This window comes from Dendrobates tinctorius, unplaced genomic scaffold (genome assembly GCF_039654945.1).
Source record: "Dendrobates tinctorius isolate UK_male_01 unplaced genomic scaffold, ASM3965494v1 ptg000008l, whole genome shotgun sequence".
In the NCBI taxonomy this organism is placed as follows: Eukaryota; Metazoa; Chordata; class Amphibia; order Anura; family Dendrobatidae; genus Dendrobates; species Dendrobates tinctorius.
Genome location: NW_027361676.1, coordinates 16,828,520 through 16,852,925, shown reverse-complemented (window position 1 = coordinate 16,852,925; position 24,406 = coordinate 16,828,520). Strand labels below are relative to the sequence as shown.

The 24,406-nt window shown below is 43.0% G+C and overlaps 1 protein-coding gene across 1 annotated transcript in view; it reads left to right on the top strand.

Annotated features, from left to right (window-relative positions):
- The window catches only part of DCHS2 (dachsous cadherin-related 2), a 387,512-nt gene that overhangs the window by 3,609 nt on the left and 359,497 nt on the right, over nucleotides 1–24,406 (top strand). The gene's annotated exons all lie outside the window — the stretch shown is intronic.

Below are 24,406 nucleotides of genomic sequence, written 5' to 3'. Positions count from 1 at the left end.
GAGGCTCATTACTGACTGTGTGTGACCACGTTCTGGTTTAACAAAAAAAAAGACACTAGCTAGAACAAGCATGTTACAGCAATATTTAGACACTGTAGCATTTTTAAACTGCAATTCTGATTGAAAAATGTTTACATTTTCTAACATTAAAGAGAAAAAAAACAACATTTGTTGGACCAACCCTTTAAATAGCTCCACCCACTGGGCTCATAGTGCACATGAATAGCTTCCACGAGTTGTAATGAGTATTTTCCCACAGAACTGTATATCGCTCTGCTCCAGCTTTTTACCATTCTGCCCTCATATATAACTTGTGATGAAACTTGGTTAAAGGAACCTGTCATGTTAAAAATCTCTTAACCTGCAGATATGGGGTTAATCCACAGGTTAATAATGTTCAGAAGCTATACAGCTGCTGCAATGAAAGCCCGGCTCTCTGAAGAAAATTAACTTTATTCTCCCCCCAGCAGCCTCCAGCTTTCAGTCATAGCGATGTGGCCAACACGGCTTCCGTCACCACTCAGTACATAGTGAGTGGTGGCTGAAATCAAACCCGCCACTGACTGACAGCCTGCTCAGCAGCTCATCAGTACAGAGACAGCTGTCAGTCAGTGCTGGGGTGTCGTTACGACTGTAACTCTGTACTGAGTGGTGACTGAAGCTGTGTCGGCCACAGTTAATTTCTTCCCAGTAGAAGAAATTTCCATGGCTCCTGACCATTATTAACCTTGTAGATTATCTCGAACTTATCTGCAGGTTAACAGCGCTTTTTCACATGACAGTTTCCCTTTATGTTGTCAGTAAAATTTGAACTGTATTTAAATCCCTGCTCTCATGGGGAACTTGTTTCCCAATAATCGGGTAGTGTAAACAGAGTGCCAATCACCCAACAAAAAAGGAAACTGCTCGGTTGTAAGGTGAAAGATTTTTAAAGGGAATCGTCATCCCATTTTTCGAGTATCAGCTGCCGGCACCACCATCAGGGGCCTATCTAAAGCATTCTGTAATGCTGTACATAAGCCCCCAATGTAACCTGAAAGATAAGAAAAATTAGTTATATTATACTCACCCAGGGGCAGTTCGGGTCCGGTTTTGGTCCGATGGGTGTCGCGGTCCGGCGCCTCCCATTTTCTAAAGGTGACGTCCTCTTCTTTGCTGCCTGTCGTGGCTCCTGCGCAGGCACACTGCTCTGCCCTGTTGAGGACAGGTGTCGGGAGAGGTCCAGCGCCTGCACACTGCAGTTTTCTGCTCTGCCCTCAACAGGACAGAGCAGTGCACCTGTGCAGGAGCCATGACAGGCAGCAAAGAAGAGGACGTCACCGTTAGAAGATGGGAGGCACTGGAACTAACACCCATCGGACCAAGAACGGACGGCCCCCCGATGAGTATAATATAACTCATTTTTCTTATCTTTCAGGTTACAACGGGGGCTTATCTACAGCATTTACAGAATGCTGTAGATAAGCCGCTGATGGCGGTGCCGGCAGCTCATACTCGAAAAATGGGGTGACAGATTCCCTTTAAGCTTGTATTAAAATCATTGTTCTCGAAAGAATAATCTATTACTAATTGTTCAGTGCATAATCGCTATTAAACAACCGCCAATTGGCAATTATTGGTAATCAAGTCATTTAATAGCCGCCGTTAGCTAGTTTTAGCCCACCGTTAGACTATTTCTGTGTTAACTATAGAATACTTTTCCTGTGTTATATATTGAAGATGGCATGAGCATATATGAGAGTCTCAGTATCTCTTAGCATGAGTTGAGAGACAATCCCTGCTGATTCTACTGCTCTAATCACAGGTATATCTGCATTAGCACAATGGCTATGCTTATATTTGAGACTGTAGCTTTGAAAAGCTGCTGCGACAACATTGGAGCTAAAACGTCTGACAAATCTCATTTACAGATTAATATTTCACTTCTCTGGCAGCTTGGAAAAAAATTCTCGGGAAAACATATATCCTGTGAAGTTGTTCTTGTTGTAAGCTATCAATTATGCCGCTAGATGTCGGTGCATTTTTTATTACTCTTTGTTTTTCCCTTTGATTCAGGTTTCGGATTACGATCGCCGTATTTCCAACATTCGCTGAACATTTCTGAACGCCATTGGTGCCAGCGGGAGTAGAGATGAGGGAATATGATCGAAAACAATCATCAAACTTAAATTCGGCACAAATATGGCAAATTCGGATTCGCCAATTGTTTTCCGAACATATTCGCTCACCTCTACTTTTGAATCCACATTTTTGTTGGGCTATTGCATTAAAATGTCTTATTTGCGAGGTGATTACTATATCGCATTTACTCACAACAGGAAAATTGCAATTTGTCTACATTTTTAGCAATAACATTTTATCTAAAACTATAGCTAAAAGTCTCAACATCATAAATTTGTGCCACAGCAAAGTGCTTCTAAAAACCAACAACTTAGGAATTTACTTGTTAAAAATCCTTTCCATCATTAGAAATGAAAGGATTTTTAATTCTATTGTTTACTACTCATTTCCTAGTTTCTGCAGTCTATCTACGATGGCTGGTCTAATCACTGAATTTGGACAGCTTCACTCCCAATGCGCGCCACTTATGCTGCATAAACAAGAGGCCTCTGCATACAACATCAGCAAGCACCGAATTTGGGTCAGTGTTGTAACTATGCCGCTCTTCTAAATTGTCAATCAGTCAGAAGATCTCCACCCCCTAGGAGCTGGAAGGCAAAGGAGCTGTGCAATCCTGAATAATGATTTTGAGACAAACAATTTAACTAGCACATGCAATTGTAGAAGTTGAATTTGCCACCATTTTTGGATTGTGATCCAAAATAAATGATTGTAAAATTTTAAGAACCACAATAAAACTTCTTAAAACTCTTCCAGGAAACAGTGACACATCCTCCTATAAGCTGTTTCTTCAGTGCCATTCTGAGATGCAGTACCACACATAACCCATGGACATTAGTGGTGCCGTTTCTAAAAAAACTGTCCCTTATGTTTAATCCTAGTCAGACCCATTCAAATAATATTAAACTTTTCAAAATTTTTTATATGCCATAGCACCTAAAATACCCTGTAGATTGGTGAGTATTGGGTACCGAGACCACCACAAATAACTCAAAAGACAAAAGTTCCAACTCCTGCATGAGCAACAACGAGTGCTCATAGACTTTCTATTGAGCTTGTATACTGCTATATGGGCACTCATATGGAGCTTTTCTGTACAGCCTGTAGATTTACCAATTGGGAACTCCAAGTTTGATTGCAATGTAATAATTCCTGCTTCAATGTCCTACAATATTGTATGCAGAGCACAATGCTGCTGGGATTACTGGGATTACTACATTGAGCCTCTGAAAGCTTGGCCATTATGGAGCACACTCACAACAATCATAAAGACTTGCAAGTAATGGTTTGGGCACCCCTGGTCAAAATTACTGTTATTGTGTGTGTGTACTGCTGCAAAGGCAAATAAAATAATGGGATGCATTAAAAGAGGCATAGATGCTCATGAGGAGAACATAATTTTACCTCTATATAAGTCACTAGTGCGACCACACTTAGAATACTGTATACAGTTCTGGTCTCCGGTGTATAAGAAAGACATAGCTGAACTGGAGCGGGTGCAGAGAAGAGCGACCAAGGTTATTAGGGAACTAGGGGGTCTGCAATACCAAGACAGGTCATTACACTTGGGGTTATTTAGTTTGGAGAATCGAAGGCTTAGGGGTGATCTTATTACAATGTATAAATATATGCGGGGACAGTACAAAGACCTTTCTAATGATCTTTTTACTCTTAGACCTGTGACGGGGACAAGGGGGCATCCTCTATGTCTGGAGGAAAGAAGGTTTAAGCATACTCACAGACGCGGATTTTTTACTGTAAGAGCAGTGAGACTATGGAACTCTCTGCCATATGAGGTTGTAATGAGTGATTCCCTACTAAAATTTAAGAAGGGACTGGATGCCTTTCTTGAAAAGTATAATATTACAGGGTATATACACTAGTTTCCTTAATATTGCGTTGATCCAGGGAGCTAGTCAGATTGCCGTATGTGGAGTCGGGAAGGAATTTTTTTCCCCAATGTGAAGCTTACTGTTTGCCACATGGGTTTTTTTTGCCTTCCTCTGGATCAACATGTTAGGGCAAGTTAGGATAGGATATGGGTTGAACTAGATGGACTTAATGTCTCCCTTCAACCTTAATAACTATGTTACTATATATATATATATATATATATATATATATATATATATATATATATATAGTCTTTTTTTAATTTTAAAAATTGCAAGAAGGAAAATGGGCCAATGCAAAAGTTTGGAACCCTTGGACATTTGTGTGCTCAGATAACGTTGACCAAGTTTACAGACCTTTATTAGCTTGTTTTATGCTGCATTTTTCCTGCTACCACGTCTGTGTTTGTGGCAGAAATGTCTGCAGCAAATACTTAAAGGGAGTCTGTCGGGCCAGAGTTCAAACCAAGTACAGGTGTTCAATGCATCATGGTGGGGCCAAACATTTATGTGCATCATCCTACCTGCTTGGTTTTCCTCTATCTCCGCCCTTTTCTAGCTCTATCAAACCAGAGCTGTCAATTAAGAAAGAGAGGAATGGAAGGGGGAGATGGAGGGAAAACAAGTAGGTAGAAAGGTGCACTTAAATGCTTGGTCACACCAAGGGTGCCCCGAGCACCTGTACTTGGTTGGAACAGTTGTTCTGTGCTGACAGACTCCCTTTAACATGTGCACATCCTTAACCCTTTTCCTAGGCACAGATCGATATCATTTGATTTTGCCTTAATATTACTTGTGTTATTAGCAAAGTATTTACGTGCTTTGAAATTATTTACAGTGTAATCATTTACAATATATGTATATATACACTCACTGGCCACTTTATTAGGTACACCATGCTAGTAACGGGTTGGACCCCCTTTTGCCTTCAGAACTGCCTCAATTCTTCGTGGCAGAGATTCAACAAGGTGCTGGAAGCATTCCTCAGAGATTTTGGACCATATTGACATGATGGCATCACACAGTTGGCGCAGATTTGTCGGCTGCACATCCCTGATGCGAATCTCCCGTTCCACCACATCCCAAAGATGCTCTATTGGATTGAGATCTGGTGACTGAGGAGGCCATTTGAGTACACTGAACTCATTGTCATGTTCAAGAAACCAATCTGAGATGATTCGAGCTTTATGACATGGCGCATTATCCTGCTGAAAGTAGCCATCAGATGTTGGGTACATTGTGGTCATAAAGGGATGGACATGGTCAGCAACAATACTCAGGTAGGCTGTGGCGTTGCAACGATGCTCAATTGGTACCAAGGGGCCCAAAGAGTGCCAAGAAAAAATTCCCCACACCATGACACCACCACCACCAGCCTGAACCGTTGATACAAGGCAGGATGGATCCATGCTTTCATGTTGTTTACGCCAAATTCTGACCCTACCATCCGAATGTCGCAGCAGAAATCGAGACTCATCAGACCAGGCAACGTTTTTCCAATCTTCTACTGTCCAATTTCGATGAGCTTGTGCAAATTGTAGCCTCAGTTTCCTGTTCTTAGCTGAGAGGAGTGGTACCCGGTGTGGTCTTCTGCTGCTGTAGCCCATCTGCCTCAAAGTTCGACGCACTGTGCGTTCAGAGATGCTCTTCTGCCTACCTTGGTTGTAACGGGTGGCAATTTGAGTCACTGTTGCCTTTCTATCAGCTCGAACCAGTCTGCCCATTCTCCTCTGACCTCTGGCATCAACAAGGCATTTCCGGCCACAGAACTGCCGCTCACTGGATTTTTTTTCTTTTTCGGACCATTCTCTGTAAACCCTAGAGATGGTTGTGCGTGAAAATCCCAGTAGATCAGCAGTTTCTGAAATACTCAGACCAGCCCTTCTGGCACCAACAATCATGCCACGTTCAAAGGCACTCAAATCACCTTTCTTCCCCATACTGATGCTCGGTTTGAACTGCAGGAGATTGTCTTGACCATGTCTACATGCCTAAATGCACTGAGTTGCCGCCATGTGATTGGCAGATTAGAAATTAAGTCTTAACACACAGTTGGACAGGTGTACCTAATAAAGTGGCCAGTGAGTGTATATACATATATATATACCATATATATATATATATACACACATATATACAGAGAGTGAGAGACAAATGACATACACTGCCTATAACTATGGGTTTCTAAGCAATGTTAGAACAGGTTAAAAAAAAATTACGACCCCTGTTGGCAATTTTGTTTATGACAGCCCCATATCTATCAGAACCCAGCTACTCAGAAAAACTTCATTGTCATTTCTGGAGCCTATACATGGCTCAATTTCCAATCCAAACATCGCGTTTTATACACCTGACTTAAGAGGTCCTTAGCTATCAACACAGTGGTTAAAACCACATGCAATTCTATTTATTAAAATATTTAGAACGGTTATTTATCCTGACCTCTCGATCAATATGTTAAAACCATAAAAGATATCAAATGTCAGAGTCTAAAGGGAATAGCAGATTCTCCCTTCCATGTGCGCTGTAGTTTTGACCTTCTGTTCAGTTCTGTGGCATATGGCAAAGTGTTAGAGACAGAGCATCTGGATGTCTTCTGACTCTTAATTGCAGAAAGCCTTTTATTTTTACTGTATTTTTTACAGTGATAAAGAATGTTTTACTGGGGTTTTTAAAGTTTACGGTTTTTCCCTCATACATGTCAAACATTTAAACTTTTGAATTTTTTTTACAATTAAATTACTTTCCTGATGAATTATCATGTAATACTATGCAGTACATTAATTAATTAAAATGCATCTTACAGAATATAGAGTGACACAAAAAAGAAAAGAAAAATAGGGCGACACACCTTTAGTATTAACCCCTTTATCCCCCCAACTTGGTTTGCATGTTAATGATCATGCCAATTTTTACAATTGTGACTACTATCACTTTATGAGGTAATAACTCTGGAATGCTTATATGGATCCCGGTGATTGTAAGAATTTTTTTTTGTGACATATTGTACTTCATGACAGTGGTAAAGTTTCTTCGATATGACTTGTGTTTATTTGTGAAAAAAACAAACATTTGGCAAAAAATTGGAAAATGTTGCTATTTTAAAACTTTGAATTCTTATGCCCTTAAGTCAGAGCATTATGTCACACAAAATGGTTAATAGATAACATTTCCCGCATGTCTACTTTACATCAGCACAATTTTTGAAACAACATTATTTTGTTAGGAAGTTATAAAGTTAAAAGTTGACCAGCGATTTCTCATTTTTCCATTAAAACTTACAAAACCATTTTTTTTTAGGGACCACCTCACATTTGAAGTGACTTTGAGAGGTCTATATGATAGAAAATACCCAAAAGTGACACTATTCTAAAAACTGCACCCGTCAAGGCGCTCAAAACAACATTCAAAAAGTTTATTAACCCTTCTGGTGCTTCACAGGAATTTTTGAAGTGATGGAAAAAGAATGAACATTTAACTTTATTTCACAAAAAAATTACTTTAGACCCACATTTTTTTATTTTCAATAGAAGGAAAGGAAAAATTGGACCCCAAAATGTGTGCAATTTCTCCTGAGCATGCCGATACTCCATATGTAGGGGAAAACCACGATTTGGGCACATGGCAGAGCATGAAAGGGAAGGAGCGCCATTTGACTTTTTGAATGCAAAATTTGCTGGAACAATTTGCAGACACCTTGTTGCATTTGGAGAGCCCATGATGTGCCTAAACATTAAAAATCATCCATAAATGACACCATTTTGGAAATTAGACCCCTCAGGGAACATACCTAGATGTATGGTGAGCACATTGAACTCCCAGGTGCTTTATAACAAAAATAAAAAAAATCACATTTTCCCTGCAAAAATGTTTTTAGCCCTAAATTTTGTATTTTCAAAAGGGTAACAGGAGAAATTGCAACATACAATTTGTTGTGCAATTTCTCCTGAGTATGCCTATACCTCACATATTGAATGGCAGGGCTCGGAAGTGAAGGAGCATTATTTGACTTTTTGAATGTAAAATTAGCTGGAATCATTAGCTGACACCATTTTGAGATTGGAGAGCTCCTGATGTGCTTAAATAATGGAAACCCTCCACAAGTGACCCCATTTTGGAAACTAGACCTCTCAAGGAATGTATTTAGAAGTGTGGTGAGCACCTTGAACCCCAGGTGCATCACAGAGGTTTAAAACATTGAGACGTGAAAATAAAAAATCACATTTTCCCCACAAAAATGTTATTTTAGCCCCTTATTTTTTAGCTTTCTCAAGAGTAACACAAAAAATTGCACTGTATAATTTGTTGTGCAATGTCTCCTGAGTACGCCGATACCCTATATGTGGGGGAATACTATTTTTGAGGCACAGTGCAAAGTCCAGAAGGGTAGAAGAGCCATGTTGGAGTTCAGATTTTGCTGGAATGCTTTGAGGGTGCCATGTCACATTGGCAGAGCCCTTGAGGTGACAGAAAAACAGAAACGCCCATATTGAACCCATTTTCCAAACTACACTCCCTAATTAATTCATCTAGGGGTGCAGTGATCATATTGACATCACATGTTCCTCACAGAATTTTATACCATTGAGCTGTGAAAAGAGAATAAATTACATTTTTGTCATTAAAATGTTGTATTAGGCCGGTTTCACACTAGCGCATTTTCAACGCGCGCACGGCCGGGGGTAGCTCCGCCCCCGATCCGGCTCTCTGCCCGGCGTGCCCGCCCCTTCCTTGTAGCGCCGCCTCCTAGCGGACAGCGGCGCCTGCGATCGGCGCACCCTATCTTTAGCATAGGGTGCGCCGATCGTGCGCAGGCCGTGCGCTAGTTGCGCTTTGACCTGCGCTGCGCACTTTTGACGGTGCGCCGTGCGCGCCAAAATCCGAAAAGTTTGATTTTGGCGCGCACGGCGCACCGTCAAAAGTGCGCAGCGCAGGTCAAAGCGCAACTAGCGCACGGCCTGCGCACGATCGGCGCACCCTATGCTAAAGATAGGGTGCGCCGATCGCAGGCGCCGCTGTCCGCTAGGAGGCGGCGCTACAAGGAAGGGGCGGGCACGCCGGGCAGAGAGCCGGATCGGGGGCGGAGCTACCCCCGGCCGTGCGCGCGTTGAAAATGCGCTAGTGTGAAACCGGCCTTAGCCCCAAGTTTTTAATTTTTCTAAGAGCTAATAGAACATTTTTTGCAACAAACTTAGGTCCTTTTTTACTGAGTGCGCCAATACCCTACATGTAATCAAGAAATATTTTTAAGGCACAGTGCAAAAGTCATAAGCAAAGGCACCCCATACTACAGTGCAGATTTTACTGCTATTGTTTGCAGGCGCCATGACCCACTGGGAGAGCCCCTGAGTTGACAGAACAACAGAACCCCCCATAAGTGACCCCATTTTACAAACTACACGTCGGGACAGGACGAGTTGACAATTTTATTGGAACCTTTTTCAGACACATGACATTTTTTGATCGCTTTGTATTTTGATTTTTGGGAGGCAGAATGAGCAGATACCAGCAAAACATAGTTCCACGTGTGGTAAAATTGGTAAGGCAGCTTTATTCTTCGGGTCAGTACGATTACAGCAATACCTCATTTATATTTTTTTTACGTCTTGGTGTTTTCACACAATATAAACTATTTTATGGAAATATTTATTTTTGCATCACTTTATTCTGAGAGCAATAACTTTCTTATTTTTCCACTGATTGAGCTGTATGATGGCTTTTTTGCGGGACAAGATGACGTTTTCAGCGGTACTAAGTTTATTTATATCTGTCTTTTTGATCGTGTTTTATTCCACCTTTTGATCAACGATATGATGATAAAGCATTGTATTTTGCCTTGGTTTTTTTTAAGGTGTTCACTAAAGCAGTTAACTAGTGGGACAGTTTTATAGGTCGGGTGGTTGCAGACGCGTTGATACCAAATATGTGTACTTTTATTATTTATACTAGATGGAGGCCTGATGCTATCGCATTGGGAGAGCGGTAATGTCGCGATGGGGGCAGGTTTTGCAGCGTTGAGAATCTCGCCCCCCATGTACTCACCCACCTATCCACTCTCTTTCTGTGTCTGACCGTGTACGGAACATACCACAGTCCCTGGGCAGGGGAGGAAGCAAAAGACATTACTGACATTACAGCAGGAGATTGCAGATGATACATTTTCTTCGGGTCAGTACGATTACAGCAATACCTCATTTATATTTTTTTTTTACGTCTTGGTGTTTTCACACAATATAAACTATTTTATGGAAATATTTATTTTTGCATCACTTTATTCTGAGAGCAATAACTTTCTTATTTTTCCACTGATTGAGCTGTATGATGGCTTTTTTGCGGGACAAGATGACGTTTTCAGCGGTACTAAGTTTATTTATATCTGTCTTTTTGATCGTGTTTTATTCCACCTTTTGATCAACGATATGATGATAAAGCATTGTATTTTGCCTTGGTTTTTTTTAAGGTGTTCACTAAAGCAGTTAACTAGTGGGACAGTTTTATAGGTCGGGTGGTTGCAGACGCGTTGATACCAAATATGTGTACTTTTATTATTTATACTAGATGGAGGCCTGATGCTATCGCATTGGGAGAGCGGTAATGTCGCGATGGGGGCAGGTTTTGCAGCGTTGAGAATCTCGCCCCCCATGTACTCACCCACCTATCCACTCTCTTTCTGTGTCTGACCGTGTACGGAACATACCACAGTCCCTGGGCAGGGGAGGAAGCAAAAGACATTACTGACATTACAGCAGGAGATCGCAGATGATACATTTTGTGAGGTAAAATATTTTTTAAAACAGTCAGTGAAATATTTTACCTCACAAAATGAATCCACTGTGATCCCCTGCTGTAATGTCAGTACTGTCTTTTGCTTCCTCCCCTGTCCAGGAGATGTGGTATGCTCGGTACACTGTCAGACACAGTCAATTTTTAAAATGAACTTTCGTTCGTGGGAAAACCCCTTTAATGTGATCAGCTTCCTCTGCCTGTAGACACGTCACGCATCTGCTGCCGGGATCAGCCTGCGTGTTACTCGCTCAGGCGCAGTAAATCAGACCGCCGCCATCTTTGTGCAGACAGATAGTGGCGGTCACATTAAAATTGCACATGTGCTTCTCCTGTACAAAGATGACAGCAGTCAGAGAATCATTTGGCTGATCCCGGGGGCAGCATGTTCATGTCGGTGTTCCGCTGGTGGTACCTTGCAAGGGGCTGTGTGAGTGTGACTGTGAGATTGTGAGTGTGTGTGTGAGTGAGAGTGTGTGTGTGTGACTGTGTGAGTGTGTGTGTGAGTATCAGTGAGTGTGAGTATGAGTGTGTGTGAGTGTAAATGTCAGTGTGAGAGTGTGACAGAGTGTGACTGAGTGTGAGAGTGTGAGTGAGTGTGACTGTGTGTGTGAGTGAGTGTATGTGTGTGGTGCGTACGGCGTATAGAGTGTGTGTGGTGTGACGGTGTTTTGCTGGTGGTACCACGCAATAGATTGGTACCAACAGCAGTTTCTATATTGAGACACCCATCACTTGGGTGTCCCAATATGGCGGTCGGTGGACTTCCTCTGCTTGGAATTCTGGGATACGGTGACATCTGGACAGAACAGAAAATGAAAACATTACAAGTATTCCGCTGGAATCTACATGAGAGTGTGAGCGTGTGTGACTGTGAGTGTGTGAGTGTGAGTATCTGAGTCTGAGTGTGTGTGTGTGTGAGTGTGACTGTGAGAGTGTGACTGAGAGTGTATGTGAGTTTGTGTATGTGAGTGTGTGTGAGAGTGTGTGAGTGTGACTGTGAGTGTGAGTGTGTGAGTGTGTGTGAATGTGTGAGTGTGAATGTGAGTGTGACTGTGTGAGAGTGTGAGTGTGTGTGTGTGAGTGTGAGTCTGAGTGTGTGAGTGAGTGTTTGTGAGTGTGTGTGTGAGCATACAGCGTATAGAATGTGTGTGTGTGGTGCGACAGTGTTGCGCTGGTGGTGCTGCGCAATAGGTTGGTGCCAGCAGCAGTTTCCATATTGAGACACCCATCACTTGGGTGTCCCAATATGGCTGTCAGTGAACTTCCTCCGCTTGGAATTCTGGGATACGGTGACATTTAGTGCAAAAAATCAAATATTGTAGGAATTAGCAATGCAAAAAATGAACATATAATCCCTATAAAAACAGCTTTTATTTCATATAAATATAAAAATCACCAGTTTTCCAGTGCAGTAAATGGCAAATGCCACAATAAAAAAGACCTAAACTGAGATGCTGCAAGGCCCTAAAATAAACTCATCTGAAACCTTCCTATCCATGGAGGTTGGCACCCTAAGGATCCCGATTTTTTTGGCGCCCCCACTCAGCGAGGACTGTCCCTTGCTGCCCTGTTGGTCCCTGATATCACAGGTGTAGGGAAGGTGACCTGACGGATGGACGGACTTGACAGTATAGAGAAGGAAAGGTTTGCACTGTTCAGATAGTTGTCAGTTACTACAGTGGGGAAACAGCTAGGAAAGTGTAGTGGACGTGCAGTACCTGGGTTGACCATTAGAGGGCAGGGAGGAGTGTGAGCAAAGGACTTGACATCAGCTTAGGGCTTAGGAAACCATTGGTCATGGGGGGCGGAGTCACAGGGAACCAGGAAAGGTATAAATACTGAGGGAGGGTTCCAGAAAGTTCCAGTCCCCAGGGGGAGCTCAGGTGACAGGAGGACTACGACAGTCTGTGCGCTCTGAGGAGAACCAGACCAGGGGGGACTGAGGAGAGAGAACGTCAGGGGGGTGGTCCTGACAGGAAGAACCGCAGAAGAGACGAGACAACGGGTTGTGGGACACTGTATTTGACACGACGCCTGACCAGTATAATTGCTGTTGGTTTACGGGCCTAAGGCGGCCATAGTGATAGACCTGTCAGGAGTGTCAAACAGTGAAGAAGGGACGGTACGTGCATGTACGTCCCTAATGTAAAAGTACGGTGTGTATAACGGGCCCTGGAAGCGTTGGGCCGTGAAGTGAAGAGAAGTGGGGTGTACTGCGGAGGCCGTCAGGTGGGCGGCAAGAGAGAATAAAACTTGGACCTGTTGCACCCAGAATCTGTCTCCATCTTGTCTCTGTTTCGTCTCTGCGTGGTAAGAAGAGGGACCACCCCCCAGTCCGGCCCTCGACCCTACACTTGGCATAGTCGGCAGGATCAACGCCGCTAATACGTCATCTTCTGCGGCAGACCTGCTTCAAAGAGTGGAAAAAGACTGGGACTATTCTGTTTGGATTACAATCACTTGTGGATTACAAATTACCAACCTGTGGAATACAAATGGGAAGCGCTGTGGCGGATCTGTGTGGTCAGCAGAGGATCCGGGGCGGTACCAAGTACTGTGCAGTATGGCGGTATTGCTTCAGCATAGAGGAGAGGTCCGGGTGTTCGCAATTGTTCAGAATGGACTGGGACCCCCTCCAACGTACCCCAAAAGGAAGCTGTATGTGCCCGAAGACCGACGCTTCCATATATTGGACCCTGACCGGTGGGTGGAGAGGCCTGCCGACGCCCCACCCCACAGAGGGAGTGACACCGAAGAAAAGCTTGGGTGTGGCTGCTTGGCGCCATTCGATTGCTGCCCACCGGATGGTATGAGACGCTACAGGTGTCGGGGCATCAGCCGCCTGGAGTGTCAATGGCAGCGGGAGACTGAGCTGAGCCAGAAGACGTCATCTTCAGAGCCACGGGCAGGAAGCGGAGTCTGTGCGGAGCCAGATGGAGCGGCCGCCATTGATACCGGCGGAGGACTTCCCCGCAGAGTCCCTGAGCCTGGAGGCTAGGTCCGCGGAACAACGAGCTGAGGAGCGAAGACTGCGGGAGGAGCCTCGTGGTGACGTGACGGAGGCCGCGGCGCCGGGGAAGGTGAGAGTTCCCCCAGCCCTGGCAGCGGCTTCACAAGCGGCCCCCACCATTATGCTGCGGCACGCAGCCTCCAGCGTATTGGAAGGTCTGGCTGCGGAGGGCCCTATGGTGTACGCGGAGCTGAGCAAGGCCCCTGCCCCATCCCTGAGTCATCCCGCCTCGAGTCATCAGTGCGGAGCTTGGTTACAGAAGACGCGGCTGTACTCCCCCGACCAGTAGCAGCTTCATTACCAGAACCGGCCGCCACCCCAGCTCTGCTGGAGGTTTTGGATACGGCCTACCCTGTGTCTGCGGCTATGCCGGCGCTAGAACCGGCTGCGGCCTGCTTGACAGGCCCTGTGATTCAGTCCTCCGGAAACACGGCTGCTCCCGTCCGCCACCCGGCCCCAGCAGCTGCTGGGCCGCAGATATCATCGGCTGCCTCTGGCCCCCGCGCTTTTTTGACAAAGTCCCACCCACCGGACTCTAGAGCCTGTGCAGTACCCTCCGTTTGGGTGGCGGAGGTTATTAATGGGAAGAAGGCACGGGAGCAAGCGATCTGGAAGCAGCTGCATGAAAAGGGAGAGGCAGGTATGGCGGTGAAGAGATCACAGGGACGGCTGGTATACACCAACGTCGACAGGGGGTACGGTTTCATCCGTGATAAGACTGGCCAGAAGGTGTATGTGAATGTGGCCTCTATACGGCATGGCCGGGCTCTGAAGGAAGGGGACTTAGTTTCCTATTGTAAAGAATACTGCCCCCACGGATATTATGCGGTGGCAGTACTGGCGGAGCCCGAGGAATGCGAACCCCCGTAAAGAGGACTGTTGTGGACACTCCCTGCATCCCAGGAGCTCCACGGCTGTGGTGCCCCTTGCTACCGGCCATCAGGAGATGGTCTGGACTGTCTGGATTTTGTTGCACCGTTGTGCAGACCACGAGACAGTTTTCCGTCCAAGTTATAGAAAATGTTTTTTTAGTTGCAGTTAGTTTGCCTGACATGGCCGGGATGCGGAAAAAAAAAAGGGGAAGTGTCAATTTCAAAGGGAGGGGGAGGAGAACATGTGATGTTGTATTGTTATATGTTGGTTTTAGAAGCAAAAGAAAATGAAAAAAAAAAATAAAAATGGGTACTTGTGCTATTATAAAGTTGTTTAATGTATAATATGTCAAAGTAAAATGCAATAGGTCCGGGTAAGGGAAGGTCTGAGGGACCAACGGGAAGTGTGAGATCCGAAGAGGGGTCTATGTGTGAAGAGGGTCTGGGAGACCGTGACGCCGACCATTACATGTAATTGAAAGAAAGGTACAAGAGGTGAAAGATGTGAAAAGACAGCTGTCCTAGGTCAGGTCCCCGACACCACGGACACCCCTGAAGGAGAGAGATGGACGCCGGCAATGATCTGGTAGGTGTGAGGCCTCGATCATGGCGTACCAGACAGTGGAGGGTGACAGAAGGGGAGAGTAGGGGAAGGTACATGCCATAGAGAGAATATGGGTGTACCTAGCCCAGTGTGAAAGACGTCATGTGGCATGCGCGCTGGTGAGTAGCAGTAGGCTACTCAGAGCATGGTGCTCCCAGTATGGTTCGGCCCCCACAGGTAGTGGGTTTGGCCCAACAGCTGGTCCGACAAGAGAGTGTAGGTGAAGCTTCAGAACGATGAAGGCAGGGATGACAATTGTCGAGGACGACAATGGACAAAGGAAGGGGGAGTGTAGGGAAGGTGACCTGACGGACGGACTGACTTGTCAGTATAGAGAAGGAAAGGTTTGCACAGTTCAGATAGTTGTCAGTTACTACAGTGGGGAAACAGCTAGGAAAGTGTTGCGGATGTGCAGTACCTGGGTTGACCATTAGAGGGCAGGGAGGAGTGTGAGCAAAGGACTTGACATCAGCTTAGGGCTTAGGAAACCGTTGGTCATGGGGCGGAGTCACAGGGAACCAGGAAAGGTATAAATACTGAGAGAGGGTTCCAGTAAGCTCCAGTCCCCAGGGGGAGCTCAGGTGACAGGAGGACTACGACAGTCTGTGCGCTCTGAGGAGAACCAGACCAGGGGGAACTCAGGAGAGAGAATGTCAGGGGGGTGGTCCTGACAGGAAGAACCGCAGAAGAGACGAGACACCGGGTGTGGGACACCGTATTTGACACGACGCCTGACCAGTAAAATTGCTGTTGGTTTACGGGCCTAAGGCGGCCACAGTGACGGACCTGTCAGGAGCGTCAAGCAGTGAAGAAGGGATGGTATGTGCATGTACGTCCCTAATGTAAAAGTACGGTGGGTATAACGGGCCCTGGAAGCGGTGGGCCGTGAAGTGAAGAGAAGTGCGTTGCACTGTGGAGGTCGTCAAGTGGGCGGCAAGAGAGAATAAAACTTGGACCTGTTGCACCCAGAATCTGTCTCCATCTTGTCTCTGTTTCGTCTCTGCGCGGTAAGAAGAGGGACCACCCCCCAGTCCGGCCCTTGACCCTACACTGGTATGAAAACAATGACCGATAGTATAGAGATGAATAGTAAAAGTGCCCTAGAGCTATTGCAAAAAATCCCAGACTAATAAACAGACAATTACCACATCATGACATCAAGGTCCACCATACTGCAAAACCATGTCCTAGCAATGAGGCATACATGAGAGATAAAAAAGTGGCCACCTATCATTTGTGGAGTAACCTCAACGCGTTTCCCCACACCAGCGGTTCATCAGGAGGCATAAAGGATGTAGAAGATGTCCATCATGTCAGATATCAAGATGAGATGGCAGCGGAGGTCAAAGGGACCAGCCTTATATAGCCCCAGATATCTACTAAAGTAGGTAACGCCCACCAAATCAAGCGTTCACATCACAGAAAACTATACATGTGGTTAGTCCCACAGGTGTTGCAAGAAGTCACTCACATGTGCATCCCGGGATTCCATGGCATCGGGCGCCTGAATGAGATTACTTTTAATATGATAGAATTAATAAAGCCCAGAGTGAGGGGAGGGAATTTGGATAAAATCATTTTGAGGCGGGAATGTGAATGGATTTTTCGTTTACAATCTGTTTATTAGTCTGGGAATTTTTGCAATAGCTCTAGGGCACTTTTACTATTCATCTCTAAACGATTGGTCATTGTTTTCATACCTGTGATATCAGGGACCAACAGGGTAGCAAGGGACAGTCCTCGCTGAGTGGGGGCGCCAAAAAATCGGGATCCTTAAAGTGCCAACCTCCACGGATAGGAAGGTATCACATGAGTTTATTTTAGGGCCTTGCAGCATCTCAGTTTAGGTCTTTTTTATTGTGGCATTTGCCATTTACTGCACTGGAAAACTGGTGGTTTTTATATTTATATGAAATAAAAGCTGTTTTTATAGGGATTATATGTTCACTTCTCATACGGTGACATTTGGACAGAACAGGAAATGTAAAACATTACAACGCAATTGTATAAATAGATTTTTTTTTAAGAAAAATATTTATTCATGGGTGCAATATATTTTTATTTTTTTAATTTTTGCATCTTTACAATTTTTTTTTAACTTTTATTTTTTAACTTTTTTACTTTGTCCCACTATGGGACATTCATTTTTTGCAGGCTGATCGCTTATATAGCATAGAGATGCAGGAGCATCCCTGTGTTGTACAAACTGTCAACTCTGCACTGACAGAGAAAGTTGCTGATCATGCCCTGAGTTAGCACTGGTGACCCAGATGCCGTTATGACGACATGAGGTCACCATGGCAACTATTGGAACCCCGCTATGTTGAGGAGTCTCCGATCCAAGGGCAGAGGGGCTTTCTTTCTTCTGTCTGCTCCCAAAATGCTGCATTTGATTTCGATCACAGCATTTAGTGGGTTAAAGTGCCGTATGTCTCAAGTCAATAAGTACCAGGTCATAGGGATGTATGGATGGGTGGAAAAGGGGGTAAATGAATGTACAGGTGCACAAATGTACTATGTGGCCAATATGCAAAAATATACAGTACAGTACATACTCGATGCCTAAGCACACTGCGATTAATAAATTAGTGAATACATGTACTCCAATATTGCTGCAAATATTAAAAACATAAGGTGCTTAGTTATTGTTTTTTGATCAAAGAGTGCAAAAGCAATCCAGCCACATCAAGGTGACTTTTTAATATGAAATGTCCTACCATGAGGCTGGTTTGGAAAGGTAGGACTTTTAGTGGTTAGAGACCTTCCATATTAAAAGGTAACCTTAACATCGTTGTATGGCTTTTGCACTGTTTGATAAAAAACGCTAAGTAAATTACATTTTTGAAGTTCGCAGCAATATTGGAGTTCATGTATTCAGTAGTGATGTTTGTAGGAATTTCGATTGATATGAAAAAGTTTTTGCCCTTCATCTAATCAACAGGTGAAAAGTGACTAGTTTCTGTCCTTATTTTATGCCTGCTGCTCCCATGATTTTTCTTCTTTTCAACATCTGCCATATGATTCCAGAGATGTTCCAGAGATGAGGAGCGTTTTGGTATATTGCCATAGTCTTCAACAACAGAGTGGTGCTCACAGTATAATAATGCAAAGCAGCCTAAAGACGCGCCTCCAGAGAATCTTGTAAGCCATTCCCACTTGGTAAAGACCATGTTGTTTTGCAAATCTGTGGAATCACGTAGCAGAAATGAAACTGAAGCAAAAACTGGCAGCTTTTTGACCCGGTAAGAGGTTTTTTTAAAGGGTACATTATGGTAACACGCTGGCTTTAATGATAAGCATGGTGAATACATGTACATTGCAATACACAGAGTACAGCCTTCACTCCTATCTGTGCTTTCTCTTTTTTTGTATCTCTTCCTACTATGTACGGTCTGCCAAGATTCTGGACTGTCAGGAAATAGCGCATTAAAATAATTTGCTAAATTCTTTTAAGATTTTCCACTCTAAATTGAATTGTATGTTCACATTGGGGCCAAATTTTGCACTAGGTTTATAGTTATGATCTACATTAAAAGTTGAGTAAGTACATTGCTTTAGGCATTTTCAGCAGTCCCGAGATACAACATATTTTACAGCCAAGAGCTGCATTCACAACTCCATTGGTTATTGGAAACAGTCAATCAGTTTGTCAGGAGATATGGCCCGTATAGCTTAGCTGACCTCCTGTAACAAATGTTGGAATGGATGTTCCCTGAATTGAGCTACAGAACAGTTTAAATGCAATGTCTAATCGAGGACGTTGAGCTACAAGGGAGATTTGAGCTCTGAAATATGCAAAATTTTAACTCTGATCTGTTATACACACTGTCTCCAAAAGTATCCCCCAAATTATGCTATTTTGGTACAATTGAGGTTTAATGCCCACTTACTACTTAAGCTAATTGTGTTTGTCCAGTGTAAGAGGTGAAGACAATGCAAGCCTTTCTTCCACCCTATATGGCTTAATCGAAGGCTTAAGATGACAATGCCTGTCCTCAGAAACATCCAGCACGCCAAATACAGTGGGAATAAAGTGTTGATACTTTGACATGACTGCCGAGTCTCCTCCTCCTTGGCTAACTAGGTCTAACTAGCATATGTAGGAAAATTGAAATTACGGTAAATATCGTTTTTACCAAAATGACACATTGATTGGGATTACAAGAACACCTTTTGGAGACTTCAGGAACTATTAAATAGTGGTGGTGCTTTCAGGGAGAAAAGCCTTCTGACAGATCCCCTTTATCCAGTAGGTACGGTTGTTACTTGTGAATCAGACTTATGATACGGTCCCGTTGCTTGTGCCATTTAATTTCAGTATTTTATCATATGGCAATGCAATGTCCGTTTTGTAATATCATGCTGCATGGATATATTGAATCATTGCGTTATTCATACTGGTCATTTTTTTTAAATTACACTGGTTTTAAGGTGCGCATATACATTAGGGAAATGACGACCTAACCCACCAACACCAAATCTTCAGGGAAAAATGGATCAGGCACGTTGGATTCCAACATACTTTATCCTTTGTCTCTATATGAGACAAGCCTTTTTGCTGAGGTGTCTGGCAGCTGCTTATTTCCTTCTTTCCTTAAAATACATGAACGCTGAGCATACATATGTTTATGGGGATATCAGGTGGCATCTGTCAGCCGAACAAGCAACTGGCCAACTATTATCTAAATCTGTGTGCAGTATTACCCTGATAATACATTAAGCAAAAAGTAATTTTCTACATTACAATGGCATGTAAAGGTTTGGGCACCCCCAGTCTTTGTCTTTGAAGATACATTGAGAATTAAGGACATAAGGTTTTTCCTTAAAAAGATGAGTTTGTGATCCATTGCGCAGTGATATATTTGTTGTGGTCGCTCCCTGACAAGGCCATTTTGCAGTGTGGTGCCCTCTTGAAACAAGCGGTCATCCTCTAGTGCCTTATTCTTAACATGACACTGTGTTTATATTACGAGTAATGTCAGAAAGCAAGGAGCGTGAACAATTGTAAATTCTTTTCCACTTAAATGCTGTCAGTATTAAATTCTGATGCCCTGTGATAACTCTTAACCAGCGGGAATGTCCCTCAGCAGAACAACTGGTCTCAAGGTGCATCTCCTTTGATCAAGCTATTTTTGCATTCTTTTTTGAAACCCATGTAATATGAAACATTCCTTTTTATAAATAAATTGTGTAATCGGTGCAAGACTGTCTGATCATATGTCCCCTTTGTTATAGATTTAGAGTCTTAGCTGGACAAGGCTGTAGAAAGCCATAAGCCTTTACTCAGTAGACATGTATGACCCTTTAATCAGACATAAACATCTTTACTTCATAGGTCTACAAAGCAATCACGAATACAACATTATTTTATTGGCAGTCAATTTGCTTTGGGACTAGAAAAACATGAAACTCCTAAGTATACTAGTTAGTAATGACGTTGGTCTTGAAGACCAATGTGAAATCTCAGCGGAATGCACAAAGTTCTCCAGAATCAACCATTAGTTACTGCTGAGTTCATAATTGTCCTCATTATTTTAGGGTGTTCTTCAAGCTCATTATTTATTCAGCTATGTATCTGTTGAACTGACAAAGTTTTCACAATCACTTGAACTTTGTCTGAGTAGTAGAAGCTTTTAGTTGATGCTTCAAGGAAGAAAAGTATGATCGGTTTTGGAGAAGAACCAAATTTTCATCATGAATGTGATACTTCAAACTTTGACTTTGGAGAAAAGCTAAGGCTACTTTCACACTTCAGGTTTTTGCCGTCAGTTGCAAACCGACAGAGTGTGAAAAAACGGATCCGTTTCCTTTTTGCAACAACCTGATGCAACCGGATCCGTTTTTTGGACAGATACGGCGCCCTAGAAATTTAAAGGAACAGTGATCCGGAAAAGAGAGATAGAGAGAGAGAGAGAGGTTAACATGCATGCCAGAGGAAATCTTCCGGGCATACGCTGTTTAAAAAAGCGGTCCGGTACAGAAAAAAAGTTACATATAACGTTTTTTCCTGACGCTGCACCGTCACTCTTTGCCGAACGCGCCGCCTATCCATGCGGCGCAATGCAGCAACAATGTATGTCAATGGAGGAAAAACGTATCCGGCGCCACATATCGCCGGATCAGGTTTTGCAAATTTTCTCCGCAAAGTGCCGGATTCAGAAAGCCGGAAGTGTGAAAGTAGCCTTAGATGGACTGGCAGGTGACAATGCCATACCTCCACACTCTTCAAGGAAAGCTGACATTGTTGCTCACACTTAGAAGGACCACCAGCACTTGTGGCCTAGGCTAAGAAAAAGAAAAAGAAGATAGCTAAGATCTACCGTAATGCTGAATGATCTATTGTATTTTGATTGCTTGATATTTGGGAAAGTCTCTAGAATAAACTAAAGACTAAAGATACTTTAATTTGTGACATTAAAACTTAGACAGAAAAAGGATATAGTGAGCCATGGAATTGAGAGAAGTCATTATGGTAGATTGTAAGCTCCCACGAGCAGGGTCGTCTTATTTTCGTCTTATTTTGTTTTCATTATTGTATTATTAGGCTGTGTGCACACGCTGCGGATTTTGCTGCGGTGTACAGTACCATGATTCCCTATGGGAATCAAAAACCGCAGTGCAGACGGTGCAGAATTTTCCGCGCGGATTATCTGCGGTTTTCAATCCGCATAAAGAATTGACATGTCAATTCTTTCTGCGGATTCTCCTGCGGTTTGCCATCTCCTCCATTGAGGAGATGAAAAACCGCAGGGCAAAACCGCAGAGCAATCCGCAGGTAAAACCGCAGGTATTTTGACCTGCGGTTTCACCTGCGGATTTTACAAAATCCGCACGGATGAATCCGCACCTAATCCGCAGCGTGTGCACACAGCCTTAACGTTGTTACTTATGACTGTTGTGTTTGAAACTGTTAAACTGTAAAGCGCTGCGGAATATGTTGGCGCTATATAAATAATCATTATTATTATATGGCGGCTCCTGAATCTACAGTATATTGATGAAATATGGAAAAAACACTGTTTTCTTGAGAATAGTTAGGTTATAAGTTGCAGTAATCTACTCGTCTCCACTTTCATGCTGTTTAATGACTAATGATTTTCTTCTGATCATCTTCTCCCATGCAGATCTTTGCATCTGATCCATGACTCCAATGCTTCATTACACTTTCCCTTAGCCTCTCAGTTTTCAAAGAGTTTTTCAAACTTCATCCTCCTCCTCTTATTTTACTTAAATTCTTGGCCCAAGTTCTCACTAATTTAAGGTATGACATTATTTATGTTTTGTTTCAAAGTTTAGAAATGGAATTCTATTTTATATTTTCTTTTGTTCTACTTTTACTTCACTTGAATATTAAGAAATACAGGTATAAAGATTTTTGAAGGTAACCCAAATTATCTACCTGGTATAATTCTTGAAGCAAATATATGGATTGGGGAAGTGACACCAGATGTATCATAGGGATACAGAAGTGTGGGCTGAAGAATTAAAAGGGTTGACCACTACTCAGACAAACCCTTCTGAATCCCTATGTTTCCCCCCCGAAAAATAATAACACCTACAGTATACTCACCTCCGTGCTAGCCCTCGTGGCACTAGCTCTCATGGGGCTCACATGATTATGTCACGTGATCCCTATGGTCAATAAGTACTGGCTTTACTCTTTCGCCTTTGGAGAAATCAAGACATCCGAGGAAGTCAGAGAGCAAATGCAGCTCTCACTTCCTCTGGATAGGAATTACGTCATTAGGAGAAGAGCGTAAAGCTAGCGCTCTTTGTCCACAGCGCTCGTGTGGCATTCCTAGAGACAGTGCCTACCCTACACCAATGGAATGGCGCAGGCGTCGGAAGTAAGTAAAAGTGTTATTTTACAAGGGGGAAACATAGGGATTGAGAAGGGAATGTTCAAATTGGGATTGCCCTTCCCTACTAGCACTATTTTGGTAGGGTGAAGTTGTATGGATTAGGGACTTCATACACTCCAGCAGGGGTATAAAAATATGTTAGAAAATATTAACATTTGGAATACTCATTAAAAAAATAACTATAAAAAAATATAAAAAAATAAATAAATTTTGTTAGTAAGCTTTAAGTCTTTCCCTCTGCACCCAATCTTAGAAAACACAAAAACAAAAATGGAGATTGGTTGACACATGGTAAGGTTTTATTACCAGAGACAGAAGATCCAGACTGGGTACACGTTTTCTCGGTGGGATGGATTTTACATTGTTTTGATCAAAATAGTGATAACTAAGTACAATATGTTATTTACATGTACTATTACTATTCACTTATTAACTTACTATAGGGCATATGAACATTTTGTTTATTTCTTAGGTTTGATTAATTTAACAGCAGCATGATGTAGGGACAGAGACCTGAATTCCAGTGATGTGTCACTTACTTTGCTGGTAGCTGCAGTTTTGATAAAATCAGAATTTTTTATGCTGCAGATCTAGCAATTCTCGGAATGCTGAGCTGTGTATAATCCTGCCCACACCACTGATTGGCAGCTCTTATTGTACAATATATATTGGAAGACAGCTCCCAGTTCAAGGTTGGGGGGAGTTCAGTGTGCAGAAGGATGACTTGGCACGAGACCGCCAGTCCTCTAGTGATAATCTCCTGCTGGTGAAACACTGATTTTATTAAAATTGCAGTAAGCAGAACAGTAAGTGACACATCAATGGAATCGGGGTCTTTGCACCTACATAATTCTGCTCTCAGATGAGGTAGCAAAAGCCTGATGGAAGTCATCATATCCACAAGTTCCTTCTATCTAGACTTTACATTTCTATATTTTAATAATGTTTTATAGACCTTGAGGTAAATCTCCTTGGACATGGATGTTTGTGCATCTAATCTTCAATTATCAAATAATTGTTTCGAGTTAGACAATTTAAATGCTTATAATTTATCAAAGTTATGAGTAATTATGGTATATATAATTTGCAGAGATATGGCTACCTTGAAACGTGTACTTTATGTCTCACTAGAGTTGTAGATAAAATACTTCTGAAAGTTTTATTCAGTCTTATTGGGTAATTCTAAAGTACTAAAGATGAATGGAAATGCATGGGGAAAATACTGCTATATTTGCCAATGGTTGCAGGTTGTCACATGA